The sequence below is a fragment of the Dromiciops gliroides genome, chromosome 1 (genome assembly GCF_019393635.1).
Source record: "Dromiciops gliroides isolate mDroGli1 chromosome 1, mDroGli1.pri, whole genome shotgun sequence".
Classification (NCBI taxonomy): domain Eukaryota; kingdom Metazoa; phylum Chordata; class Mammalia; order Microbiotheria; family Microbiotheriidae; genus Dromiciops; species Dromiciops gliroides.
In genome coordinates this window covers 90,568,737-90,579,067 of record NC_057861.1, presented here as the reverse complement: position 1 = coordinate 90,579,067, position 10,331 = coordinate 90,568,737, and positions in this window count along the sequence as shown.

Here is a 10,331-nt window from a genome sequence, read left to right as displayed (position 1 = left end):
GCATAGAAATGTTTCACTGTGTCAGTGGAATGAATATCCACATAAATGAGAACCCTGGTTCTTACAATATCAGAGTAGTATGAGCAACACACTGGCCTAGGTGTGTTTTGATATCAGTCGACTCAAACTATCAGGCTACTTCCTTAGAAATATCCTCTAATTCTACACACCGACAAGAGAACTATTGGAATCCATTTGCAAAAGAGACTTTGCTTTGTTCAGTCAACCAATGGATATTCATCTTGAAAGAATAATATATGTGGGTAATTACAGCTCAAGTACTCTTCATTGTATACAACCATATTTTCAATTTCTCCTCTGCTTCACACACATCCATAACCAACTTAAAAAAAAAAAAAAAGGTTTCCCTTCATGAAACAATTCTACACCAAAGAAAAGCCCTCAGTCAATGAGCTTATTTATTCACTGAGAATTTTAGGGTGATTCTTGGAGGTAGAAACCAGTTCTCTTATAATTTCCCATCAAAGGCCAAACATTAAAAACTGAAACCTTTCATTCCAGATAGTATGAAATCAGTGATCATGAAAAGTGGGTGTAATGTAGTCTAGAATTCCGTATGAATGTAATTTCTTTCAGTTTTTCCTCATCCTTTCCTGGAAGCTGTCTTGCTCTCAGGAAAGGTTATGATAAATACTTTCAAGCTGAGGTATTAAACACATAAAAATTTATAGTGGGACTCCATATTAGGGATATTTCATAGAATCATAAATTTAACATTTATAAGGAAAATTCAGACATAATTTTCGCCAACCCACTCATTTCACAGATTTGGAAAATAAAGTCAAGAGGAAGAAAATGAACTCTGACCTACAACTATGCATACTAAGCTAATACTAATTCCCAGATATCCTGACTCCAACTTAAGTGCTGTATTCATAGCACCACAAACTATCTCACATATTGAAAAAGCAAAATTCTCAGTAATACGACAGGACACATGAACAGAAACACTGATAAGAATAAGTGCCAGCACTACTAGATGACAGCAAATTTCCAGTGATATCCTAATGGCAAAAAGATTATCATTCAAAGACATACAAGGTCAGAAAAGGTAGAAGCCTGGTCACCTGACCAGGAAAAAAAAGGATAACAGTGAAAAGGCTGTGTGTCATGGGAACCACCAAATGTAAAAACTGAATGAATAAATAGCAGAATGAATAAATGAAAGGAAGGAAGGAAGGAGAAAAAGCCTTAGCTTGTTTGCTTGCCTGACAACACTACTGACTCATTGAGCTGTCTCAATTCCAAAAATATTACCTGGATACAGAATGACAGCAGAGAGTATGCATAATTATGTCCTCCAATGGTAGTTCCTTTCAAAAAGACTTGTTCCCCATTCGTTATTGTAAAATTGATGAAGAATAGCTAAGGGTCAAATTTTTAAAATCAAGTTTCCCTGACAGTAGCAATAGTTCATATTTAGATAATTAAAAATAGAATAAACATTTATTAAATACCTATTATGTACCAGGCATTGTGCTAAGCATTTAGAATATAAGAAAATGAAAGATAGTCACTGCTCCCAAGTATCTTAAAATCTAATAGAGGAGAACAATATACAAAAAGGAGCTCACAAGTTGAGATGGGGCCTAGGGGAATGTGGTAGGAATAATGATGATGGTAAAGTGGAAAACAATCAAACAGGCTCATGGGTAATGAAGAGATTCTGGACCCCCTATAGAGGAAAGCTTTGGGGAAAGTTAACAATTTATTTTTGCAAGTGAATTGTATCTGACTTTCCCAACAACCTCTGTGAAGTAAGCAAGTCCTTGACTTTCTCTATTTGTAGCTTAGATGACTGAGGCTTGGAAAAGATAAGTGACTTACCCAAGGTCACATAGGTAGTAACTCTCCAAATCAGGTCTCAAGTCCCTTTCTTCTACCTTCTAAATTCTTGTGCTTTCCACAATGTCAATATGCTTTCCCCTACCACTGAATTATCAGTGCAGTTATTTCTGGGTGCTTCTTGCTCCATGATGAAAAAGATCCTTTTTGGTCTTCACAAAAGTGATTAAGGAAAAAAAAAAAGTCTGCTCTGCCTCTGAGGAGAAAATAATATGCACAGTCATGCTGATAGAGAATTAGGGAGAAACATGTTTAGTTAAGATGTATGGAAAAGCTTCCCTTGAGTTTTAGTTGACTTTGGCCTAATCTTCTCTTAGATATGGAAAATATTGGAGGTATAGATCTGAAAATTACATCAAATCCCACATTTTAGGCAGTTAAAACATGTTAAAATTAGATTCTCCATTTTTAGGTATAAAAGACAACTATTGGGTGATGGAATGGGGCTCTCTACAGCCCTCAACTATTACTGGTAAGCCTCAAAGCCACAGTTGTCTGCCCGCTGGCTATTTGTTAGCCCTGTAAACACCAGGCTCCCTAGGGGTACAATGGGAGGAAACTAAAAATTAGCAAAGCAATAACTTCCTAACGAAAAGCTCTAGTGAAAAGTTCAACAGGCTGTATTAGGAAATAATTCAATCCACCCCTCTCCATTATATCCTTATTCCCCAATGGAGGTCTTCAAACAAACAGTAAAATTACTTCTTGGATATGATGTAGAGATAACTCTTATTCCTTTAAGGTTTGTTTAGGTGGCCTCTTAGGTTCTTTCTAATTCTGAGATTCTGGGAAGGATATTTAAACAAAGAAGTCACACACCATGAACTCAAAATGCTTATAATCTAGCCGAGTGGGGGAAGATAAGACATGACATGTAGATCTATCATAAAGAATGGAATATAGGGGGCAGCTAGGTGGCACAGTGGATAAAGCACCATCCCTGGATTCAGGAGGACCTGAGTTCAAATCCAACCTCAGACACTTGATACTAGCTGTGTGACCTTGGCAAGTCACTTAACCCTCATTGCCCCACCACCGCCCTTCCAAAAATTAAAATTTTGCAGACAGCTAGGTGACTTATTAGCTGTGTGACCTTGGGCAAGTCACTTAATCCTCATTACCCCACCAAAAAAAAAAGAATAGAATATGATAACATTCTGAGAAAATTCAAAGTTATAAGAGGAATTCTCAGAATCACAGGATTTCAGATATGGAAGAAATATCAGAAGCCATTCACGGCAGCCCATACAAGAAGTAAAATCCTGTATAAGCATCTGTACTCTGAACTCAGTAGGTGCTTAATAAATGATTATTGTTGTCATTCTCTCCTGTCTTGGCATGCCCCTTCCAGCTCTAATAGTCAGTGTCCTCACATTTTCTGCTAATTTGTGCCTTCAAGAAATAACATATCATGATTAGATAGACATATAGATAGATAATTTTCCATGCAGAGCAATAACTAGTTATGTGGTAGTTAGATTTAGATGTCAAGACTAGAACAGGTTGTTTATATGAGAAATGTATAATACCATATTTATTCCTCTCATGATGTCAGAAGGGATACATTGGGTAAGAAGTACTCAAACTAGCAGCTATTGATTGAAAACTGATCCTTTCATGGAAGCTGCACACTGAGGAACAATGTTTTCATTTGTATTATTCAATGATGCCAACAGAACAATGCATTTACATAGAGCCAGGGCCACACTTCAAAAACCGTATGATTATGGTAGTCAAATTTGCACAGTAAGGGAAAGCCATCAGCGAAATAATTTTCATTCACATTTGTTTATTTTTTAAAATAGGGACACAAAGAAATAACAGATCTATGTAACTGACTGAAGTAATGCACTTTCATATTTATTTAACTGTGAAAGGGGCAAATATTAAACAGAGAGAAGAATGAAATTTAGTTTCTAAGTAGGAGAAACCTCTGATTAAAAATCAGTTGACTTCTTCTGACTAAATTGCTCACTGCTTTATTCATCAGGAATAACTAGAACCCACAGTGATGCTCTGTCTACTTAGCAAAATAAAAAGTGAGAGAATAAGAAACAAAGAAGATAGTTTGATTAGTTTGTAAGGTTAGGAGTTTGTATCCCCACCCCAATTAATGTAAACACTAAAGACCTAGACCTGTTCTGACTGACATAATCAATCAAAGGATTATACTAGGTGTGAACAAGTCCTTAATTGATTTGGGAAGAATGGCCAGTAGTAGTGGCTGATGGTAGTATCTGTATTGGGAGCTCTCACTCATTGATAACAGTTCAGAGATACTGAGGAAAGGCATCTTTTGAAACCTTCAAAGGCACTGACCTTGGAGCCCAATAGTCTGTTATACTTAAGGGGATAATCATGGGAGCTCCATGAAGGGGAAAAAAAGGTCTTCTAATAACATATCCCAAGGTCCCCCAACTTTATAAACTTAGACTGTCAAACTGGACACTATTTGGAACCTATTACCTAGCTTAAGCATATAAGCAAATTTATATTAACCTGTTCATTGACAAATTTCCAAAGTCATTTATTCTGTCCATTTTGAGCCTACAATATGAATTCAGGAAAGCAAGACAGGCTAATATTGCCTTATGGTCAATATACTTTATCTACCTTTAGTTTCTACCTGTATAAAATGGAAGATGTAGACAATATTTCTCATTGTGTTGTCTGTACCCTTTAGAATATTAGCTCATCAGGGGCAGCTAGGTGGCACAGTGGATAGAGCACTGGCCCTGGAGTCTGGAGTACCTGAGTTCAAATCCAGCCTCAGACACTTAACACTTACTAGCTGTGTGACCCTGGGCAAATCACTTAACCCCAATTGCCTCACTAAAAAAGAAAACAAAACAAAAATAAACAAACAAACAAAAAGAATGTTAGCTCATTGCAAACAGAGATAATTTCATTCTTTATACTTATATCCTTTATATATCTTTATACATATATAATTTTATTTATACACATACACACACTTAAAATAGTGCATGAACTTTATAAGCACTTGAATCATTGTTGCTTGATTGATTGTGGACAATACCCTAACATCCTTCCCCAAAGGCTAGAATAATTTTTCCATTAAAAAAAAAAAGGACTGTTTCCATCTATTTTCAGATACTATCACTTCTTTCTCTGTAGATGGGTTGCCATTTTCATAAGTCCTTCAGGGTTGGAAAATAAAATTCTATTGAAAGAAAAAAAAAAGGACTGAAAGAAATCTTGAATCTCAATTGACTCAAATGATTAAAGGTATTAGCTGTTACCTTTGCTTTCTGGTACCCTCAAGATGAAAATAGTCACCTTTGTCCTCCCTCAGACTTTAAACTATGGACCATCATGGGCAACACAGGGGCAAAACTGTGCCCAACTGAATCAATATAGTATCCTTACTGACTATCCTATCTGAAGAAATTAAATTGATTCTGTATCATTTTATAATTGATGTTATTCTGTATTACCACCCCTTTTTGAATAATTGCTCAAGCCACATTTCTTTGTCTCTTTGCTTATGAGCTAAGTTTAGAAGTTCAGTTCTTCTACTAACCACTGTTCTATTCTTGCCTCAGGGAAATCTATTATCCTTGAGAATTTCAAGCAGATACCACAGAGTCTGGCCCACTATCTCTAACCTTGCAGTTGAGATCAAACAATGAACATTTCTTAGTCACAGGAGTTCAGTTACCCCTCTGAGTTAATTAAGAGAAAAATTGTTATCCCTCATACCTTCAGTTCCTGTAAAATTTCCTGAGTTCTGTTTGCTATCCGAAGGCATACAAGCTGACCTGGTACATTTCCACAAAGATATACTGTCCATCCAAACCTATTCTTGTACAATTAACAGAGTCTTATGTCATCCTAGGAGCCAAGGAGTCTGCAATCCCTGATCCACTACCAGTAGCCTCAGGATGAAGATGGATCCTATAAATTGATTTATGATAGAGAGGGGTGGTTACTACCCCCACAGGGTATGTCTTGTCCTAAGCCCCATGATGTTGCCAGCCCCATAACCCATTTCATTGTTTTCTCAACTTATCCAAATCTGTTTTTCGTTCTCTTGTTCTTCCTAAAACTATCTGAAGGCTGGTAAGTCCTACTTTGGATCTTTGGTCATTGGGATAGGGTTAGGGTTGTTACTACTAGCCTAATAAATTCATCATGCTCAGACCATTGTCTGTTTATCTTAATTTTCAAATGTAACATATCTCTATTATGCATATTCTTTCCCTGCTATGACTAAGTAAACATCCTTTTATCAGATGTAAATGCATACTGTTTCATTCTAGTCACAAAGCTATACCAGACTGGCCTGAGAAAGGCCTTGCATATTATACCCAAGGAAATGAGAAGTGGGAAGGCAATAGGGAAAACAGAGAAATTTTAGTTTCCTTCAGTCTCTTGTTTCCAGTGAATAATGAAAGCTCTTTCACTCTCTTTTCTTGTAGTAGGCCAAAAGCATCATTCATTATTCTATCTGGGTTTGACTCCCAGTCTTGCTTACACACACCCTTGCTGGTGACCCACTGAACCCTCATCCTCCTCTTTGAAGCTCAAAGACTGCAGGACCTCATATAGAGTAAATTAGGGCAACTGGGCTCTAGGAAATGTACTGATTTGTAATGTAATGTAATCCTATGAGGAGGAATACTTGTATATCTCTTTCCTTAGGGTTATTCTTAAGATTTATATTCTCATTTTACAGAAATTATTTTTGTTAAATGTTCATGCGTGTATTCAACAGTGTAAATAAAAGAACTGTGGACCTGATCTAATTCCACTATGAAGAGTTGACCTCATTCTGTTTTTCCTCCTATAATACTATTACTACTAATAATAATAAGAAGAAGAAATAAGAACAATAATAATAGATAACATTTATATAGCACTTACTATGTGCCAGATACTGTGCTAAACATTTTATAATTATTATCTCATTGGATCCTTACCACAAACTTGGGAGGTAGGTGCTATTATTCTCTCCATTTTACAGATGAGGAAACTGAGGCAAACAGAGGTTAAGTGACATTTCCCACATGTAATAAATGTGAATTTAAATTAAGGTCTTCCTGACTCCAGAGAACCAATATGCATTTAATGCCTACAATACCAAGCACTGGCATAAGCACTTTAGAAATATTATCTTATCTGATCCTCACAACAATTCTGAGAGGTAGGTGCTATAATTATCACCATTTTATATTTTAAGAAACTGCCTGACAGAGGTTAAGTCACTGGCCCAATACAAAAAAAAAAAAAGGTAAAATACAGTTCCTGCCCTCAAGAAGCTTACAAAAATATACAAGGCCATATACACATATACCTACACATATACATACACATGTACATCCACATACATACATACTTACATACATATACATATACATACAGGGTAAAATGGAGATAATTAACAGAGGGAAAGCACTATAATTAAGATGGGTCAGGGAAAGTTTCCCACAGAAGGAAGAATAGGATTTATAGGAAGCCGTGGAGGCCAGCAGTTGGAAAGGTGAGGGAAAGCATCCCAGACATTTCATATAGCCAGAGAAAAATGTATGGATCCAAGAGATGGGGTGTCTTGTTTATGAAATAGTCAGGAGGGGCCAACGTGACTGATTCAAAGAATACATGTAGAAGAATAAGGAATGAGATGACTAGAAAGGTAGGTTATGAAAGCCTTTGTTAGTATGAATGTATGGATTACCTGGACTTGATGGAAGTGCCTTATTATCCTTTTTTTTTTTTTTATGAAACCCTGTGTTAATAGGAGCAAAATGTCCTTCAACTGAACTCCAAACTGAACCCAGATAGCTAGCAGATAAAAGTCCCTACCTGGTGACTTCTTTCCTCAGCATAGTAAGTCCCTATTTTATGGGGACATCTGGAAGTCCTCATCCTTGCCAAACCCTTTTTGGAATCCTGTAATCTTATCATGCTGCTTCTGTATTTCCTTCATGTTTAACTGAAATTGTTAAACTGCTTTTGCTTCTGGCTTGATTTTTGTATCATAATATTGAAACCGATAATACTCTGTAACCAGTGGACAAAAAAAACCTTATATACACTCAGAAAGAGGGAGTCCCTGAGCTCCCTTCTTAGGAGGGGGTCTCCACACGATCATGTTTCTTTCTTCTTGGGACAAATAAATTGGTATTATGTTTGGTTTTTTTTCTGTGTCTCTGATCTGGTTTATTCTGTAGGAGAAATTATGAAAAATAATTTCTCTGATTTGATCTGTTGTATTTTTTTTTCCTGTAGGAGACATGTTCTCTGATTTGTTTTTTGTTTTTTTGTAGGATATATTATGAAATAATTTCTCTGATCTGTTTATTAATTAATTTTTGTAGGAGACAAGCAGATAAAAATTGTATTTAATTTTCAACATCTGTAAGTGCTAAACAGAGTATGTTGTATTTGATCCTGGAGGCAATAGGGAGCCACTAGAGTTTAGGGAGGTGGGAATGAAGGAGAAGTGATATGATCAGACCTGTTTTTTAGGAAAATCACTTTAGTTGTTGAATGGAGAACGGACTGAAATGGGGCGGGACTTGAACTCAGGTCTTTTTGACTTTAGGCCTAAAACTCTTCTCATTATGCCACCATGGTTAAAAGCCCTGTGGAGCAGAGATGTAATTTGAGTGGGGTGTTGGGGGGGATGGTAGGGTGGAGGGTGAATAGAGCAATGGAAGTGAAAGTTAAATAATTTTTTGGTTAGGAGAACAATAATGAGAACAGTTACAATAATCAAGAAGCAGAATGAGAATTAAGTTTAAAGTCAAAGGAACTAAGTTCAAATTCAGTCTCTGCTAATATTTAGTTGCATGATTGAGTGGTTGAATTCACTTCTCAGGGTCCTTCAGGATTTTTATCTATAAAATTAAGAAACCAAGTTAAAAGACTTCCAAAGTCCCTAGCTTTTCTAAGTCATAAGAGTCTATAAAAAATGACCTATTTATATAGGGATTAAAGTTTACTAAGCCCCTTTCTCACTACAACCCTAAAGTGTAGGGAGCATCAGTATTATTATTGCTTTACAGATAAGGCTGATCAAAACAGATAAGGGAATGATAACACTATAAAAGATTAGGAGGGGACCTGTAGTTTATTTAATCTAGTTACCACACTGCAGAATAGCATAGCTCTTACACTAAGATTGCCATTAGCAGATTCTACCTTCCAATTTCACATAAAGCAACAACCCCTAAAAGCTCTTCTAAAAAGATTAAGTTCCTATTCTTAAATTGTGTTGGACTCAGGGACATCACTCTTAAACTAGAGATAGATGGAAAACCAAAAAAGGGTATTAAAAGAGAAATAGGTGTTTACAGAAATTCTTTTCCTAAAATATTAGGTTCAAGGACATTGCCTCTCAAGTCAGAGTATGTGGTTTCAATTCTCCTATCAGGGGCTTATTACCATGTGTGATCTTGGGAAAGTTACTTAACCTCCTTGGGCTTTACTCTCCTTGACAATTACAAAAGGGGTGTGTGCATGTACCACCCTGAGAGACCCCTCCATGCTCTAAATCTATGTTCCTATGATGTCCTAGATATAGCTGGATTAGGTCAAAAAGATGGACAATCTGAAGTATGATACTAACTTATTGAGCGATTGGGGTAGTATCACAGGACTTTAGGGATAGGAAGCCCAGACCAAAGGATATAAAATTTTTTTTTAAATATGTTATGTTAGATCTAGAAGGTATTAAACCATAGAATGTTAGAACACAGAACATTGAATTGGGATTTGGGAGTTGGGATTTTGGGGACCAATTTTTAATTGGGGAGTGCTAGCTAAGCGGCTCGCCGCAATATTGGGGCAAGGAAGGAGACCAGCAGCCTCCCTCAAAACAGAACAAGATTTATTTTAATAAGAATGAACTTAAAAAAACACACACACAAACAGGATCGGTAGGATCGAGGGAAAGGAAATAAAATGGGGAAAGGGAAATTATAATACCTGAGAAAATACCACCGCCCAGGAATCAGCTGAAAATACGCAACAGAATGCCTGTCCCTTTCCAGCTTCCACCTAGAATGCCCAATTCTCCTCCCCCAAACCTAGTAACACCCCACACAGCCCCAGCCAATGGGATGGGTCCTCTGACAGTCACATGACTGCCCTCACTAGGCTTCCAATCATTATAATTTTGCCAGGCCCATGTAGGCGTCTGTGAGTGGTGATGATGTGGGGTGCCAGAGCCCTGGCAACTGCTACAACCAGTAGGTGAAGCACCATGCGGTTTGCGGAGCCCCAGGCCAGTGTACTCCGAGGCATAAAAACCTCAAATAACAATTAATACTTTACAGGATTAAATTCAATTCAATGAAATTTATTAAGTAAAATCTCATACACACATGCTAAAAGAGAAAAAATAGCCCCCATCATTAGGAGATTATATTTCATTGTGGGGATCCCGTTTACACACAAATTAGTAAAAATACATATATGTGTGTGTTTGTGTGTGTATG